The following is a 16,655-nucleotide window of genomic DNA, read 5'->3' as shown; positions in this document are numbered from 1 at the left end:
TCTCCTCCGACCACTCTCAATCCGCCACCTGCGGATACCTGAGCGTGGAAATCTACATCTATCACTAGCTGCAGTGTCACAGGTCACTAGGTGTTTAGGCTCAGGCTGACCTTGGCTGTCTTCTGCCCGGGCAAGGAGCGAAATCCTTCAAAGGAAATGAGGACACGTGGTCACTGGCCGACATCCTTTCTTTCATCCACACGGCGGTCCAGATGAGGGTAAAGAGGCCACGTAGGCCAGGTGAAGGCTGAGTGCGGGGCCTAAGGCTTCTTCCCCAATCACCATGGAGACAGCCACCGGAAGGCTGGCCGGAACTTCTGACGGGGACGGGTCACAAACACTGAGCCAATAGGAGAAGTCCAGCCTAACCGGCCAGTTCCGCAGAGCCCTCCATGGTACCCATGGACACACAACAGGCCCTTGTGTCTTTGGCCACAAAATCGAGGGCACCAGGGAATAACTTCACAGTAGCCAATCCCTGATGCGGACACGTTCGACACACTGGGACAGCAGGCAGGTACCTCTTTACCACTTACGCTAGGATGTCAGTAGGCAAGGTGCCCTTCCTCAGCATCTATGGCCCCTCTCTGGATGTGTTCATTCAGAGGAATCTCTTCCTTCTACCCCTGAGACACATCACAAGTATGAGGGGCCTGACAGAGAGCCTGGAGATGAAACGGGGGAGGCTTCTGGCTGGACCGCTTCCCCGTGGGTAGACGATAGCAGGTAGTCTCTCTGGAAGGTCTTAGCTTCTGTTGATTGACATGGGCAATACAGTAGGGGCGGTCCCTGGCCAGGTGGAGCTTGTGGGCAGATGCAACCTCTCCGGCGACGAATAATCCCGCTGCTGCTTTGTTTGCTGAAAACCTCCCCCCGCCAACTCGGATGGGCAGAGAACATTCACCCACACCTGCCAGGGGCCTTTCCTGGGACTAAAGATCCCAACCTGGTCTCAACGTCGTCACCCTCTCAGCACACACCTTTCCTGCACACATAATCCTGCCTTTCTCCGTCAGTGCCTTATCCTACTAGGAAACAAAGCATGCTGCTCAAATAGGCCGATGCCGGGGAAATCGAGGAGACACTGCCATTTTCCAAATTTTTCCTGTCTACATGTCCCCGCCTCCGGTGCAAGGCTGCGTATGTGGCCGGGCTCCGAAGGCAAGGCCGAAATCCTGGCAGCCTGGGCCCCGGCAGTCCAATGGTTTATGGACGTGGGGACACGGATGACCTGTTTGCCACATACAGGAGAAATCCTTGGGCCCTTCACTGGCTCGCCATTCAGCTCCACGACGTCCACTCCTGGCCCTGGCCTTTGGCCGGTGCCCCATTCAACGTGTGCTCAGGAGCCATGTTTCTCCACCCATCGCTATCATTCTGCCACCAGGGGATATGTGAGTGTGGGAGTCACCATTTGTCACTGGCAGCAGCGTCACAACTCACTAGACTTCCAGGGACCCGCAGACCTAGGCTGCCTTCTGCCTCAGGCAAGGTCCCGAATCCTTTATCCCAGATGCTGACACCTGGCCACTGGCGGACATTCATTTTGATCAACACAGAGGTCTGAGTGAGGGTCAGCAGGCCGGGTAGGTGAAGTGAAGGCCCGGTGGGCGGGACTAAGGCTTCTTTGCCATCACCATGGAGACAGTCTCCCCACCGGAAGAGTAGGCGCAGCTTATGATGGGCCTGGTGACAAGACTCAGCCAATGGCAGAGATCCAGCCCGCCAGGCAGATGACACAGGGCCCTCCATTGTGACCCAGGACACCTAGTGGCCACAGGATTTGAGCACACCCTGGGAAAGGCTACGCAGGCACAAGGGAGCCCCTGGTGCAGACTGCTTCAGGGCATTGGCACAGCAGGCCAGGGTCCAATTTTCCCACTTTCCTCAGGATATCAGTACGCAAGACATCCCCACTCAGCATCTCCTGCCTCTCTCTCTCTCTCTCTCTCTCTCTGTATGTGTTCATTCTCTGAAATCTCTTCCTTCTCCCCCCCAGGCACTTCACAGCTTGGAGTGCCTGACAGAGTGTCTAGAGACGAAAGGGCAAAGGGGGAAGGCCTCTGGCTGTACTGGTTGCCCAAGGGCAGAGAAGATCTGGTAGTCTATCTGGAAGGACTAGGGAGTAGTGATTGATTGGGGAGCTACATCACGGGTGAACCCTGGCCGGGTGAAGCTTGTTGACACGGGGCAGCCTCTCCGGAGACTACTAATTCCGCTGATAACATTGTATTCAAATACCCGGCTGAGTGCCATGGGCAGAAAACATTGACACATACCTGCCAGAGGCCTATCCTGGGTCTGAAGAGTCCACCCTGGTCTCCAGCGACTCATCATCTCAGCACACACTTTGCCGGCACACATGGAATCCGCCTCTCTCCAGGAATGCTTCTCCTGCTAGGAAACACAGGATGGCACTCAGCCAAAGGAGAACACAGGCAAAGTCAAATGAAGCCCGCATTTTCAAGATTTTGCTTCTGCTGGGCCACAGCCCCCGGTGGCACACTGCATGCGCGTCACTTCTCCAAAGACAAGGCCGAAATCCGGGCGTCCAGGGCCCCAGCAGTCCAGAGTCTGCGGATGGCGGCATACTCTGCAGATGGTGCCACCTATTTGCCAAGTACAGGACGGAGGCCTGTGCCCTAGACTGGCTCCGCTAGGGCTCCACGACCTCAGCTATTTTCCGAGACCTTTGACCCGTGCCCTCGTGAGTGTGTGATCTCTAGTTACACTTCTCCTCCGACCACTCTCAATCCGCCACCTGCGGATACCTGAGCGTGGAAATCTACATCTATCACTAGCTGCAGTGTCACAGGTCACTAGGTGTTTAGGCTCAGGCTGACCTTGGCTGTCTTCTGCCCGGGCAAGGAGCGAAATCCTTCAAAGGAAATGAGGACACGTGGTCACTGGCCGACATCCTTTCTTTCATCCACACGGCGGTCCAGATGAGGGTAAAGAGGCCACGTAGGCCAGGTGAAGGCTGAGTGCGGGGCCTAAGGCTTCTTCCCCAATCACCATGGAGACAGCCACCGGAAGGCTGGCCGGAACTTCTGACGGGGACGGGTCACAAACACTGAGCCAATAGAAGAAGTCCAGCCTAACCGGCCAGTTCCGCAGAGCCCTCCATGGTACCCATGGACACACAACAGGCCCTTGTGTCTTTGGCCACAAAATCGAGGACACCAGGGAATAACTTCACAGTAGCCAATCCCTGATGTGGACACGTTCGACACACTGGGACAGCAGGCAGGTACCTCTTTACCACTTACGCTAGGATGTCAGTAGGCAAGGTGCCCTTCCTCAGCATCTATGGCCCCTCTCTGGGTGTGTTCATTCAGAGGAATCTCTTCCTTCTACCCCTGAGACACATCACAAGTATGAGGGGCCTGACAGAGAGCCTGGAGATGAAACGGGGGAGGCTTCTGGCTGGACCGCTTCCCCGTGGGTAGACAATAGCAGGTAGTCTCTCTGAAGGTCTTAGCTTCTGTTGATTGACATGGGCAATACAGTAGGGGCGGTCCCTGGCCAGGTGGAGCTTGTGGGCAGATGCAACCTCTCCGGCGACGAATAATCCCGCTGCTGCTTTGTTTGCTGAAAACCTCCCCCCGCCAACTCGGATGGGCAGAGAACATTCACCCACACCTGCCAGGGGCCTTTCCTGGGACTAAAGATCCCAACCTGGTCTCAACGTCGTCACCCTCTCAGCACACACCTTTCCTGCACACATAATCCTGCCTTTCTCCGTCAGTGCCTTATCCTACTAGGAAACAAAGCATGCCGCTCAAATAGGCCGATGCCGGGGAAATCGAGGAGACACTGCCATTTTCCAAATTTTTCCTGTCTACATGTCCCCGCCCCCGGTGCAAGGCAGCGTATGCGGCCGGGCTCCGAAGGCAAGGCCGAAATCCTGGCAGCCTGGGCCCCGGCAGTCCAATGGTTTATGGACGTGGGGACACGGATGACCTGTTTGCCACATACAGGAGAAATCCTTGGGCCCTTCACTGGCTCGCCATTCAGCTCCACGACGTCCACTCCTGGCCCTGGCCTTTGGCCGGTGCCCCATTCAACGTGTGCTCAGGAGCCATGTTTCTCCACCCATCGCTATCATTCTGCCACCAGGGAATATGTGAGTGTGGGAGTCACCATTTGTCACTGGCAGCAGCGTCACAACTCACTAGACTTCCAGGGACCCGCAGACCTAGGCTGCCTTCTGCCTCAGGCAAGGTCCCGAATCCTTTATCCCAGATGCTGACACCTGGCCACTGGCGGACATTCATTTTGATCAACACAGAGGTCTGAGTGAGGGTCAGCAGGCCGGGTAGGTGAAGTGAAGGCCAGGTGGGCGGGACTAAGGCTTCTTTGCCATCACCATGGAGACAGTCTCCCCACCGGAAGAGTAGGCGCAGCTTATGATGGGCCTGGTGACAAGACTCAGCCAATGGCAGAGATCCAGCCCGCCAGGCAGATGACACAGGGCCCTCCATTGTGACCCAGGACACCTAGTGGCCACAGGATTTGAGCACACCCTGGGAAAGGCTACGCAGGCACAAGGGAGCCCCTGGTGCGGACTGCTTCAGGGCATTGGCACAGCAGGCCAGGGTCCAATTTTCCCACTTTCCTCAGGATATCAGTACGCAAGACATCCCCACTCAGCATCTCCTGCCTCTCTCTCTCTCTCTGTATGTGTTCATTCTCTGAAATCTCTTCCTTCTCCCCCCCAGGCACTTCACAGCTTGGAGTGCCTGACAGAGTGTCTAGAGACGAAAGGGCAAAGGGGGAAGGCCTCTGGCTGTACTGGTTGCCCAAGGGCAGAGAAGATCTGGTAGTCTATCTGGAAGGACTAGGGAGTAGTGATTGATTGGGGAGCTACATCACGGGTGAACCCTGGCCGGGTGAAGCTTGTTGACACGGGGCAGCCTCTCCGGAGACTACTAATTCCGCTGATAACATTGTATTCAAATACCCGGCTGAGTGCCATGGGCAGAAAACATTGACACATACCTGCCAGAGGCCTATCCTGGGTCTGAAGAGTCCACCCTGGTCTCCAGCTACTCATCATCTCAGCACACACTTTGCCGGCACACATGGAATCCGCCTCTCCAGGAATGCTTCTCCTGCTAGGAAACACAGGATGGCACTCAGCCAAAGGAGAACACAGGCAAAGTCAAATGAAGCCCGCATTTTCAAGATTTTGCTTCTGCTGGGCCACAGCCCCCGGTGGCACACTGCATGCGCGTCACTTCTCCAAAGACAAGGCCGAAATCCGGGCGTCCAGGGCCCCAGCAGTCCAGAGTCTGCGGATGGCGGCATACTCTGCAGATGGTGCCACCTATTTGCCAAGTACAGGACGGAGGCCTGTGCCCTAGACTGGCTCCGCTAGGGCTCCACGACCTCAGCTATTTTCCGAGACCTTTGACCCGTGCCCTCGTGAGTGTGTGATCTCTAGTTACACTTCTCCTCCGACCACTCTCAATCCGCCACCTGCGGACACCTGAGCGTGGAAATCTACATCTATCACTAGCTGCAGTGTCACAGGTCACTAGGTGTTTAGGCTCAGGCTGACCTTGGCTGTCTTCTGCCCGGGCAAGGAGCGAAATCCTTCAAAGGAAATGAGGACACATGGTCACTGGCCGACATCCTTTCTTTCATCCACACGGCGGTCCAGATGAGGGTAAAGAGGCCACGTAGGCCAGGTGAAGGCTGAGTGCGGGGCCTAAGGCTTCTTCCCCAATCACCATGGAGACAGCCACCGGAAGGCTGGCCGGAACTTCTGACGGGGACGGGTCACAAACACTGAGCCAATAGAAGAAGTCCAGCCTAACCGGCCAGTTCCGCAGAGCCCTCCATGGTACCCATGGACACACAACAGGCCCTTGTGTCTTTGGCCACAAAATCGAGGGCACCAGGGAATAACTTCACAGTAGCCAATCCCTGATGTGGACACGTTCGACACACTGGGACAGCAGGCAGGTACCTCTTTACCACTTACGCTAGGATGTCAGTAGGCAAGGTGCCCTTCCTCAGCATCTATGGCCCCTCTCTGGATGTGTTCATTCAGAGGAATCTCTTTCTTCTACCCCTGAGACACATCACAAGTATGAGGGGCCTGACAGAGAGCCTGGAGATGAAACGGGGGAGGCTTCTGGCTGGACCGCTTCCCCGTGGGTAGACGATAGCAGGTAGTCTCTCTGGAAGGTCTTAGCTTCTGTTGATTGACGTGGGCAATACAGTAGGGGCGGTCCCTGGCCAGGTGGAGCTTGTGGGCAGATGCAACCTCTCCGGCGACGAATAATCCCGCTGCTGCTTTGTTTGCTGAAAACCTCCCCCCGCCAACTCGGATGGGCAGAGAACATTCACCCACACCTGCCAGGGGCCTTTCCTGGGACTAAAGATCCCAATCTGTTCTCAACGTCGTCACCCTCTCAGCACACACCTTTCCTGCACACATAATCCTGCCTTTCTCCGTCAGTGCCTTATCCTACTAGGAAACAAAGCATGCCGCTCAAATAGGCCGATGCCGGGGAAATCGAGGAGACACTGCCATTTTCCACATTTTTCCTGTCTACATGTCCCCGCCCCCGGTGCAAGGCTGCGTATGTGGCCGGGCTCCGAAGGCAAGGCCGAAATCCTGGCAGCCTGGGCCCCGGCAGTCCAATGGTTTATGGACGTGGGGACACGGATGACCTGTTTGCCACATACAGGAGAAATCCTTGGGCCCTTCACTGGCTCGCCATTCAGCTCCACGACGTCCACTCCTGGCCCTGGCCTTTGGCCGGTGCCCCATTCAACGTGTGCTCAGGAGCCATGTTTCTCCACCCATCGCTATCATTCTGCCACCAGGGGATATGTGAGTGTGGGAGTCACCATTTGTCACTGGCAGCAGCGTCACAACTCACTAGACTTCCAGGGACCCGCAGACCTAGGCTGCCTTCTGCCTCAGGCAAGGTCCCGAATCCTTTATCCCAGATGCTGACACCTGGCCACTGGCGGACATTCATTTTGATCAACACAGAGGTCTGAGTGAGGGTCAGCAGGCCGGGTAGGTGAAGTGAAGGCCCGGTGGGCGGGACTAAGGCTTCTTTGCCATCACCATGGAGACAGTCTCCCCACCGGAAGAGTAGGCGCAGCTTATGATGGGCCTGGTGACAAGACTCAGCCAATGGCAGAGATCCAGCCCGCCAGGCAGATGACACAGGGCCCTCCATTGTGACCCAGGACACCTAGTGGCCACAGGATTTGAGCACACCCTGGGAAAGGCTACGCAGGCACAAGGGAGCCCCTGGTGCGGACTGCTTCAGGGCATTGGCACAGCAGGCCAGGGTCCAATTTTCCCACTTTCCTCAGGATATCAGTACGCAAGACATCCCCACTCAGCATCTCCTGCCTCTCTCTCTGTCTCTCTCTCTCTCTGTATGTGTTCATTCTCTGAAATCTCTTCCTTCTCCCCCCCAGGCACTTCACAGCTTGGAGTGCCTGACAGAGTGTCTAGAGACGAAAGAGCAAAGGGGGAAGGCCTCTGGCTGTACTGGTTGCCCAAGGGCAGAGAAGATCTGGTAGTCTATCTGGAAGGACTAGGGAGTAGTGATTGATTGGGGAGCTACATCACGGGTGAACCCTGGCCGGGTGAAGCTTGTTGACACGGGGCAGCCTCTCCGGAGACTACTAATTCCGCTGATAACATTGTATTCAAATACCCGGCTGAGTGCCATGGGCAGAAAACATTGACACATACCTGCCAGAGGCCTATCCTGGGTCTGAAGAGTCCACCCTGGTCTCCAGCGACTCATCATCTCAGCACACACTTTGCCGGCACACATGGAATCCGCCTCTCTCCAGGAATGCTTCTCCTGCTAGGAAACACAGGATGGCACTCAGCCAAAGGAGAACACAGGCAAAGTCAAATGAAGCCCGCATTTCAAGATTTTGCTTCTGCTGGGCCACAGCCCCCGGTGGCACACTGCATGCGCGTCACTTCTCCAAAGACAAGGCCGAAATCCGGGCGTCCAGGGCCCCAGCAGTCCAGAGTCTGTGGATGGCGGCATACTCTGCAGATGGTGCCACCTATTTGCCAAGTACAGGACGGAGGCCTGTGCCCTAGACTGGCTCCGCTAGGGCTCCACGACCTCAGCTATTTTCCGAGACCTTTGACCCGTGCCCTCGTGAGTGTGTGATCTCTAGTTACACTTCTCCTCCGACCACTCTCAATCCGCCACCTGCGGATACCTGAGCGTGGAAATCTACATCTATCACTAGCTGCAGTGTCACAGGTCACTAGGTGTTTAGGCTCAGGCTGACCTTGGCTGTCTTCTGCCGGGCAAGGAGCAAAATCCTTCAAAGGAAATGAGGACACGTGGTCACTGGCCGACATCCTTTCTTTCATCCACACGGCGGTCCAGATGAGGGTAAAGAGGCCACGTAGGCCAGGTGAAGGCTGAGTGCGGGGCCTAAGGCTTCTTCCCAATCACCATGGAGACAGCCACCGAAGGCTGGCCGGAACTTCTGACGGGGACGGGTCACAAACACTGAGCCAATAGGAGAAGTCCAGCCTAACCGGCCAGTTCTGCAGAGCCCTCCATGGTACCCATGGACACACAACAGGCCCTTGTGTCTCTGGCCACAAAATCGAGGGCACCAGGGAATAACTTCACAGTAGCCAATCCCTGATGCGGACACGTTCGACACACTGGGACAGCAGGCAGGTACCTCTTTACCACTTACGCTAGGATGTCAGTAGGCAAGGTGCCCTTCCTCAGCATCTATGGCCCCTCTCTGGATGTGTTCATTCAGAGGAATCTCTTCCTTCTACCCCTGAGACACATCACAAGTATGAGGGGCCTGACAGAGAGCCTGGAGATGAAACGGGGGAGGCTTCTGGCTGGACCGCTTCCCCGTGGGTAGACGATAGCAGGTAGTCTCTCTGGAAGGTCTTAGCTTCTGTTGATTGACATGGGCAATACAGTAGGGGCGGTCCCTGGCCAGGTGGAGCTTGTGGGCAGATGCAACCTCTCCGGCGACGAATAATCCGCTGCTGCTTTGTTTGCTGAAAACCTCCCCCCGCCAACTCGGATGGGCAGAGAACATTCACCCACACCTGCCAGGGCCTTTCCTGGGACTAAAGATCCCAACCTGGTCTCAACGTCGTCACCCTCTCAGCACACACCTTTCCTGAATACTATCTCTCTTGCTGCCTTTCTCCGTCAGTGCCTTATCCTACTAGGAAACAAAGCATGCCGCTCAAATAGGCCGATGCCGGGGAAATCGAGGAGACACTGCCATTTTCCAAATTTTTCCTGTCTACATGTCCCCGCCCCCGGTGCAAGGCTGCGTATGTGGCCGGGCTCCGAAGGCAAGGCCGAAATCCTGGCAGCCTGGGCCCCGGCAGTCCAATGGTTTATGGACGTGGGGACACGGATGACCTGTTTGCCACATACAGGAGAAATCCTTGGGCCCTTCACTGGCTCGCCATTCAGCTCCACGACGTCCACTCCTGGCCCTGGCCTTTGGCCGGTGCCCCATTCAACGTGTGCTCAGGAGCCATGTTTCTCCACCCATCGCTATCATTCTGCCACCAGGGCATATGTGAGTGTGGGAGTCACCATTTGTCACTGGCAGCAGCGTCACAACTCACTAGACTTCCAGGGACCCGCAGACCTAGGCTGCCTTCTGCCTCAGGCAAGGTCCCGAATCCTTTATCCCAGATGCTGACACCTGGCCACTGGCGGACATTCATTTTGATCAACACAGAGGTCTGAGTGAGGGTCAGCAGGCCGGGTAGGTGAAGTGAAGGCCCGGTGGGCGGGACTAAGGCTTCTTTGCCATCACCATGGAGACAGTCTCCCCACCGGAAGAGTAGGCGCAGCTTATGATGGGCCTGGTGACAAGACTCAGCCAATGGCAGAGATCCAGCCCGCCAGGCAGATGACACAGGGCCCTCCATTGTGACCCAGGACACCTAGTGGCCACAGGATTTGAGCACACCCTGGGAAAGGCTACGCAGGCACAAGGGAGCCCTTGGTGCGGACTGCTTCAGGACATTGGCACAGCAGGCCAGGGTCCAATTTTCCCACTTTCCTCAGGATATCAGTACGCAAGACATCCCCACTCAGCATCTCCTGCCTCTCTCTCTGTCTCTCTCTCTCTCTGTATGTGTTCATTCTCTGAAATCTCTTCCTTCTCCCCCCCAGGCAGTTCACAGCTTGGAGTGCCTGACAGAGTGTCTAGAGACGAAAGGGCAAAGGGGGAAGGCCTCTGGCTGTACTGGTTGCCCAAGGGCAGAGAAGATCTGGTAGTCTATCTGGAAGGACTAGGGAGTAGTGATTGATTGGGGAGCTACATCACGGGTGAACCCTGGCCGGGTGAAGCTTGTTGACACGGGGCAGCCTCTCCGGAGACTACTAATTCCGCTGATAACATTGTATTCAAATACCCGGCTGAGTGCCATGGGCAGAAAACATTGACACATACCTGCCAGAGGCCTATCCTGGGTCTGAAGAGTCCACCCTGGTCTCCAGCGACTCATCATCTCAGCACACACTTTGCCGGCACACATGGAATCCGCCTCTCTCCAGGAATGCTTCTCCTGCTAGGAAACACAGGATGGCACTCAGCCAAAGGAGAACACAGGCAAAGTCAAATGAAGCCCGCATTTTCAAGATTTTGCTTCTGCTGGGCCACAGCCCCCGGTGGCACACTGCATGCGCGTCACTTCTCCAAAGACAAGGCCGAAATCCGGGCGTCCAGGGCCCCAGCAGTCCAGAGTCTGCGGATGGCGGCATACTCTGCAGATGGTGCCACCTATTTGCCAAGTACAGGACGGAGGCCTGTGCCCTAGACTGGCTCCGCTAGGGCTCCACGACCTCAGCTATTTTCCGAGACCTTTGACCCGTGCCCTCGTGAGTGTGTGATCTCTAGTTACACTTCTCCTCCGACCACTCTCAATCCGCCACCTGCGGACACCTGAGCGTGGAAATCTACATCTATCACTAGCTGCAGTGTCACAGGTCACTAGGTGTTTAGGCTCAGGCTGACCTTGGCTGTCTTCTGCCCGGGCAAGGAGCAAAATCCTTCAAAGGAAATGAGGACACGTGGTCACTGGCCGACATCCTTTCTTTCATCCACACGGCGGTCCAGATGAGGGTAAAGAGGCCACGTAGGCCAGGTGAAGGCTGAGTGCGGGGCCTAAGGCTTCTTCCCCAATCACCATGGAGACAGCCACCGGAAGGCTGGCCGGAACTTCTGACGGGGACGGGTCACAAACACTGAGCCAATAGAAGAAGTCCAGCCTAACCGGCCAGTTCCGCAGAGCCCTCCATGGTACCCATGGACACACAACAGGCCCTTGTGTCTTTGGCCACAAAATCGAGGGCACCAGGGAATAACTTCACAGTAGCCAATCCCTGATGTGGACACGTTCGACACACTGGGACAGCAGGCAGGTACCTCTTTACCACTTACGCTAGGATGTCAGTAGGCAAGGTGCCCTTCCTCAGCATCTATGGCCCCTCTCTGGATGTGTTCATTCAGAGGAATCTCTTTCTTCTACCCCTGAGACACATCACAAGTATGAGGGGCCTGACAGAGAGCCTGGAGATGAAACGGGGGAGGCTTCTGGCTGGACCGCTTCCCCGTGGGTAGACGATAGCAGGTAGTCTCTCTGGAAGGTCTTAGCTTCTGTTGATTGACGTGGGCAATACAGTAGGGGCGGTCCCTGGCCAGGTGGAGCTTGTGGGCAGATGCAACCTCTCCGGCGACGAATAATCCCGCTGCTGCTTTGTTTGCTGAAAACCTCCCCCCGCCAACTCGGATGGGCAGAGAACATTCACCCACACCTGCCAGGGGCCTTTCCTGGGACTAAAGATCCCAATCTGTTCTCAACGTCGTCACCCTCTCAGCACACACCTTTCCTGCACACATAATCCTGCCTTTCTCCGTCAGTGCCTTATCCTACTAGGAAACAAAGCATGCCGCTCAAATAGGCCGATGCCGGGGAAATCGAGGAGACACTGCCATTTTCCACATTTTTCCTGTCTACATGTCCCCGCCCCCGGTGCAAGGCTGCGTATGTGGCCGGGCTCCGAAGGCAAGGCCGAAATCCTGGCAGCCTGGGCCCCGGCAGTCCAATGGTTTATGGACGTGGGGACACGGATGACCTGTTTGCCACATACAGGAGAAATCCTTGGGCCCTTCACTGGCTCGCCATTCAGCTCCACGACGTCCACTCCTGGCCCTGGCCTTTGGCCGGTGCCCCATTCAACGTGTGCTCAGGAGCCATGTTTCTCCACCCATCGCTATCATTCTGCCACCAGGGGATATGTGAGTGTGGGAGTCACCATTTGTCACTGGCAGCAGCGTCACAACTCACTAGACTTCCAGGGACCCGCAGACCTAGGCTGCCTTCTGCCTCAGGCAAGGTCCCGAATCCTTTATCCCAGATGCTGACACCTGGCCACTGGCGGACATTCATTTTGATCAACACAGAGGTCTGAGTGAGGGTCAGCAGGCCGGGTAGGTGAAGTGAAGGCCCGGTGGGCGGGACTAAGGCTTCTTTGCCATCACCATGGAGACAGTCTCCCCACCGGAAGAGTAGGCGCAGCTTATGATGGGCCTGGTGACAAGACTCAGCCAATGGCAGAGATCCAGCCCGCCAGGCAGATGACACAGGGCCCTCCATTGTGACCCAGGACACCTAGTGGCCACAGGATTTGAGCACACCCTGGGAAAGGCTACGCAGGCACAAGGGAGCCCCTGGTGCGGACTGCTTCAGGGCATTGGCACAGCAGGCCAGGGTCCAATTTTCCCACTTTCCTCAGGATATCAGTACGCAAGACATCCCCACTCAGCATCTCCTGCCTCTCTCTCTGTCTCTCTCTCTCTCTGTATGTGTTCATTCTCTGAAATCTCTTCCTTCTCCCCCCCAGGCACTTCACAGCTTGGAGTGCCTGACAGAGTGTCTAGAGACGAAAGAGCAAAGGGGGAAGGCCTCTGGCTGTACTGGTTGCCCAAGGGCAGAGAAGATCTGGTAGTCTATCTGGAAGGACTAGGGAGTAGTGATTGATTGGGGAGCTACATCACGGGTGAACCCTGGCCGGGTGAAGCTTGTTGACACGGGGCAGCCTCTCCGGAGACTACTAATTCCGCTGATAACATTGTATTCAAATACCCGGCTGAGTGCCATGGGCAGAAAACATTGACACATACCTGCCAGAGGCCTATCCTGGGTCTGAAGAGTCCACCCTGGTCTCCAGCGACTCATCATCTCAGCACACACTTTGCCGGCACACATGGAATCCGCCTCTCTCCAGGAATGCTTCTCCTGCTAGGAAACACAGGATGGCACTCAGCCAAAGGAGAACACAGGCAAAGTCAAATGAAGCCCGCATTTTCAAGATTTTGCTTCTGCTGGGCCACAGCCCCCGGTGGCACACTGCATGCGCGTCACTTCTCCAAAGACAAGGCCGAAATCCGGGCGTCCAGGGCCCCAGCAGTCCAGAGTCTGTGGATGGCGGCATACTCTGCAGATGGTGCCACCTATTTGCCAAGTACAGGACGGAGGCCTGTGCCCTAGACTGGCTCCGCTAGGGCTCCACGACCTCAGCTATTTTCCGAGACCTTTGACCCGTGCCCTCGTGAGTGTGTGATCTCTAGTTACACTTCTCCTCCGACCACTCTCAATCCGCCACCTGCGGATACCTGAGCGTGGAAATCTACATCTATCACTAGCTGCAGTGTCACAGGTCACTAGGTGTTTAGGCTCAGGCTGACCTTGGCTGTCTTCTGCCCGGGCAAGGAGCAAAATCCTTCAAAGGAAATGAGGACACGTGGTCACTGGCCGACATCCTTTCTTTCATCCACACGGCGGTCCAGATGAGGGTAAAGAGGCCACGTAGGCCAGGTGAAGGCTGAGTGCGGGGCCTAAGGCTTCTTCCCCAATCACCATGGAGACAGCCACCGGAAGGCTGGCCGGAACTTCTGACGGGGACGGGTCACAAACACTGAGCCAATAGGAGAAGTCCAGCCTAACCGGCCAGTTCTGCAGAGCCCTCCATGGTACCCATGGACACACAACAGGCCCTTGTGTCTCTGGCCACAAAATCGAGGGCACCAGGGAATAACTTCACAGTAGCCAATCCCTGATGCGGACACGTTCGACACACTGGGACAGCAGGCAGGTACCTCTTTACCACTTACGCTAGGATGTCAGTAGGCAAGGTGCCCTTCCTCAGCATCTATGGCCCCTCTCTGGATGTGTTCATTCAGAGGAATCTCTTCCTTCTACCCCTGAGACACATCACAAGTATGAGGGGCCTGACAGAGAGCCTGGAGATGAAACGGGGGAGGCTTCTGGCTGGACCGCTTCCCCGTGGGTAGACGATAGCAGGTAGTCTCTCTGGAAGGTCTTAGCTTCTGTTGATTGACATGGGCAATACAGTAGGGGCGGTCCCTGGCCAGGTGGAGCTTGTGGGCAGATGCAACCTCTCCGGCGACGAATAATCCCGCTGCTGCTTTGTTTGCTGAAAACCTCCCCCCGCCAACTCGGATGGGCAGAGAACATTCACCCACACCTGCCAGGGGCCTTTCCTGGGACTAAAGATCCCAACCTGGTCTCAACGTCGTCACCCTCTCAGCACACACCTTTCCTGCACACATAATCCTGCCTTTCTCCGTCAGTGCCTTATCCTACTAGGAAACAAAGCATGCCGCTCAAATAGGCCGATGCCGGGGAAATCGAGGAGACACTGCCATTTTCCAAATTTTTCCTGTCTACATGTCCCCGCCCCCGGTGCAAGGCTGCGTATGTGGCCGGGCTCCGAAGGCAAGGCCGAAATCCTGGCAGCCTGGGCCCCGGCAGTCCAATGGTTTATGGACGTGGGGACACGGATGACCTGTTTGCCACATACAGGAGAAATCCTTGGGCCCTTCACTGGCTCGCCATTCAGCTCCACGACGTCCACTCCTGGCCCTGGCCTTTGGCCGGTGCCCCATTCAACGTGTGCTCAGGAGCCATGTTTCTCCACCCATCGCTATCATTCTGCCACCAGGGCATATGTGAGTGTGGGAGTCACCATTTGTCACTGGCAGCAGCGTCACAACTCACTAGACTTCCAGGGACCCGCAGACCTAGGCTGCCTTCTGCCTCAGGCAAGGTCCCGAATCCTTTATCCCAGATGCTGACACCTGGCCACTGGCGGACATTCATTTTGATCAACACAGAGGTCTGAGTGAGGGTCAGCAGGCCGGGTAGGTGAAGTGAAGGCCCGGTGGGCGGGACTAAGGCTTCTTTGCCATCACCATGGAGACAGTCTCCCCACCGGAAGAGTAGGCGCAGCTTATGATGGGCCTGGTGACAAGACTCAGCCAATGGCAGAGATCCAGCCCGCCAGGCAGATGACACAGGGCCCTCCATTGTGACCCAGGACACCTAGTGGCCACAGGATTTGAGCACACCCTGGGAAAGGCTACGCAGGCACAAGGGAGCCCTTGGTGCGGACTGCTTCAGGACATTGGCACAGCAGGCCAGGGTCCAATTTTCCCACTTTCCTCAGGATATCAGTACGCAAGACATCCCCACTCAGCATCTCCTGCCTCTCTCTCTGTCTCTCTCTCTCTCTGTATGTGTTCATTCTCTGAAATCTCTTCCTTCTCCCCCCCAGGCAGTTCACAGCTTGGAGTGCCTGACAGAGTGTCTAGAGACGAAAGGGCAAAGGGGGAAGGCCTCTGGCTGTACTGGTTGCCCAAGGGCAGAGAAGATCTGGTAGTCTATCTGGAAGGACTAGGGAGTAGTGATTGATTGGGGAGCTACATCACGGGTGAACCCTGGCCGGGTGAAGCTTGTTGACACGGGGCAGCCTCTCCGGAGACTACTAATTCCGCTGATAACATTGTATTCAAATACCCGGCTGAGTGCCATGGGCAGAAAACATTGACACATACCTGCCAGAGGCCTATCCTGGGTCTGAAGAGTCCACCCTGGTCTCCAGCGACTCATCATCTCAGCACACACTTTGCCGGCACACATGGAATCCGCCTCTCTCCAGGAATGCTTCTCCTGCTAGGAAACACAGGATGGCACTCAGCCAAAGGAGAACACAGGCAAAGTCAAATGAAGCCCGCATTTTCAAGATTTTGCTTCTGCTGGGCCACAGCCCCCGGTGGCACACTGCATGCGCGTCACTTCTCCAAAGACAAGGCCGAAATCCGGGCGTCCAGGGCCCCAGCAGTCCAGAGTCTGCGGATGGCGGCATACTCTGCAGATGGTGCCACCTATTTGCCAAGTACAGGACGGAGGCCTGTGCCCTAGACTGGCTCCGCTAGGGCTCCACGACCTCAGCTATTTTCCGAGACCTTTGACCCGTGCCCTCGTGAGTGTGTGATCTCTAGTTACACTTCTCCTCCGACCACTCTCAATCCGCCACCTGCGGACACCTGAGCGTGGAAATCTACATCTATCACTAGCTGCAGTGTCACAGGTCACTAGGTGTTTAGGCTCAGGCTGACCTTGGCTGTCTTCTGCCCGGGCAAGGAGCAAAATCCTTCAAAGGAAATGAGGACACGTGGTCACTGGCCGACATCCTTTCTTTCATCCACACGGCGGTCCAGATGAGGGTAAAGAGGCCACGTAGGCCAGGTGAAGGCTGAGTGCGGGGCCTAAGGCTTCT

At 56.1% G+C, this 16,655-nt stretch overlaps 2 long non-coding RNA genes across 13 annotated transcripts in view; both read right to left on the bottom strand.

Annotated features, from left to right (window-relative positions):
* Positions 1–700: 700 nt before the first annotated feature.
* Positions 701–10,609, bottom strand: LOC135230271 (uncharacterized). 2 transcript variants are annotated; one of them, XR_010320913.1, is made up of 4 exons: positions 10,465–10,609; positions 7,733–7,850; positions 5,002–5,117; positions 701–2,394 (listed from the first exon to the last, which is right to left on the bottom strand). It is a non-coding gene; the product is annotated as an uncharacterized LOC135230271 (long non-coding RNA). The 2 variants fall into 2 exon arrangements; XR_010320912.1 differs by having other exon boundaries at positions 704–2,397; positions 10,465–10,606.
* A 2,539-nt stretch (positions 10,610–13,148) lies between these two features.
* LOC135230270 (uncharacterized) overlaps positions 13,149–16,655 on the bottom strand; it is a 74,265-nt gene continuing 70,758 nt past the window's right edge. For 7 of the 11 annotated variants that reach the window (XR_010320904.1, XR_010320907.1, XR_010320909.1 and 4 more), the window contains 2 exons: positions 15,931–16,048; positions 13,154–13,315 (listed from right to left, as the gene is read on the bottom strand). This is a non-coding gene — a long non-coding RNA (uncharacterized LOC135230270). Of the gene's footprint in view, positions 13,316–15,930; positions 16,049–16,655 lie in introns of all 11 variants that reach the window. The other 4 variants (XR_010320902.1, XR_010320906.1, XR_010320901.1 and 1 more) reach the window with 4 other exon arrangements.

Source organism: Loxodonta africana, unplaced genomic scaffold (assembly GCF_030014295.1).
Source record: "Loxodonta africana isolate mLoxAfr1 unplaced genomic scaffold, mLoxAfr1.hap2 scaffold_98, whole genome shotgun sequence".
Taxonomy (NCBI): domain Eukaryota; kingdom Metazoa; phylum Chordata; class Mammalia; order Proboscidea; family Elephantidae; genus Loxodonta; species Loxodonta africana.
Note: the sequence above shows the minus strand (reverse complement) of the source record. Positions and strands in the feature narration are given on the sequence as shown.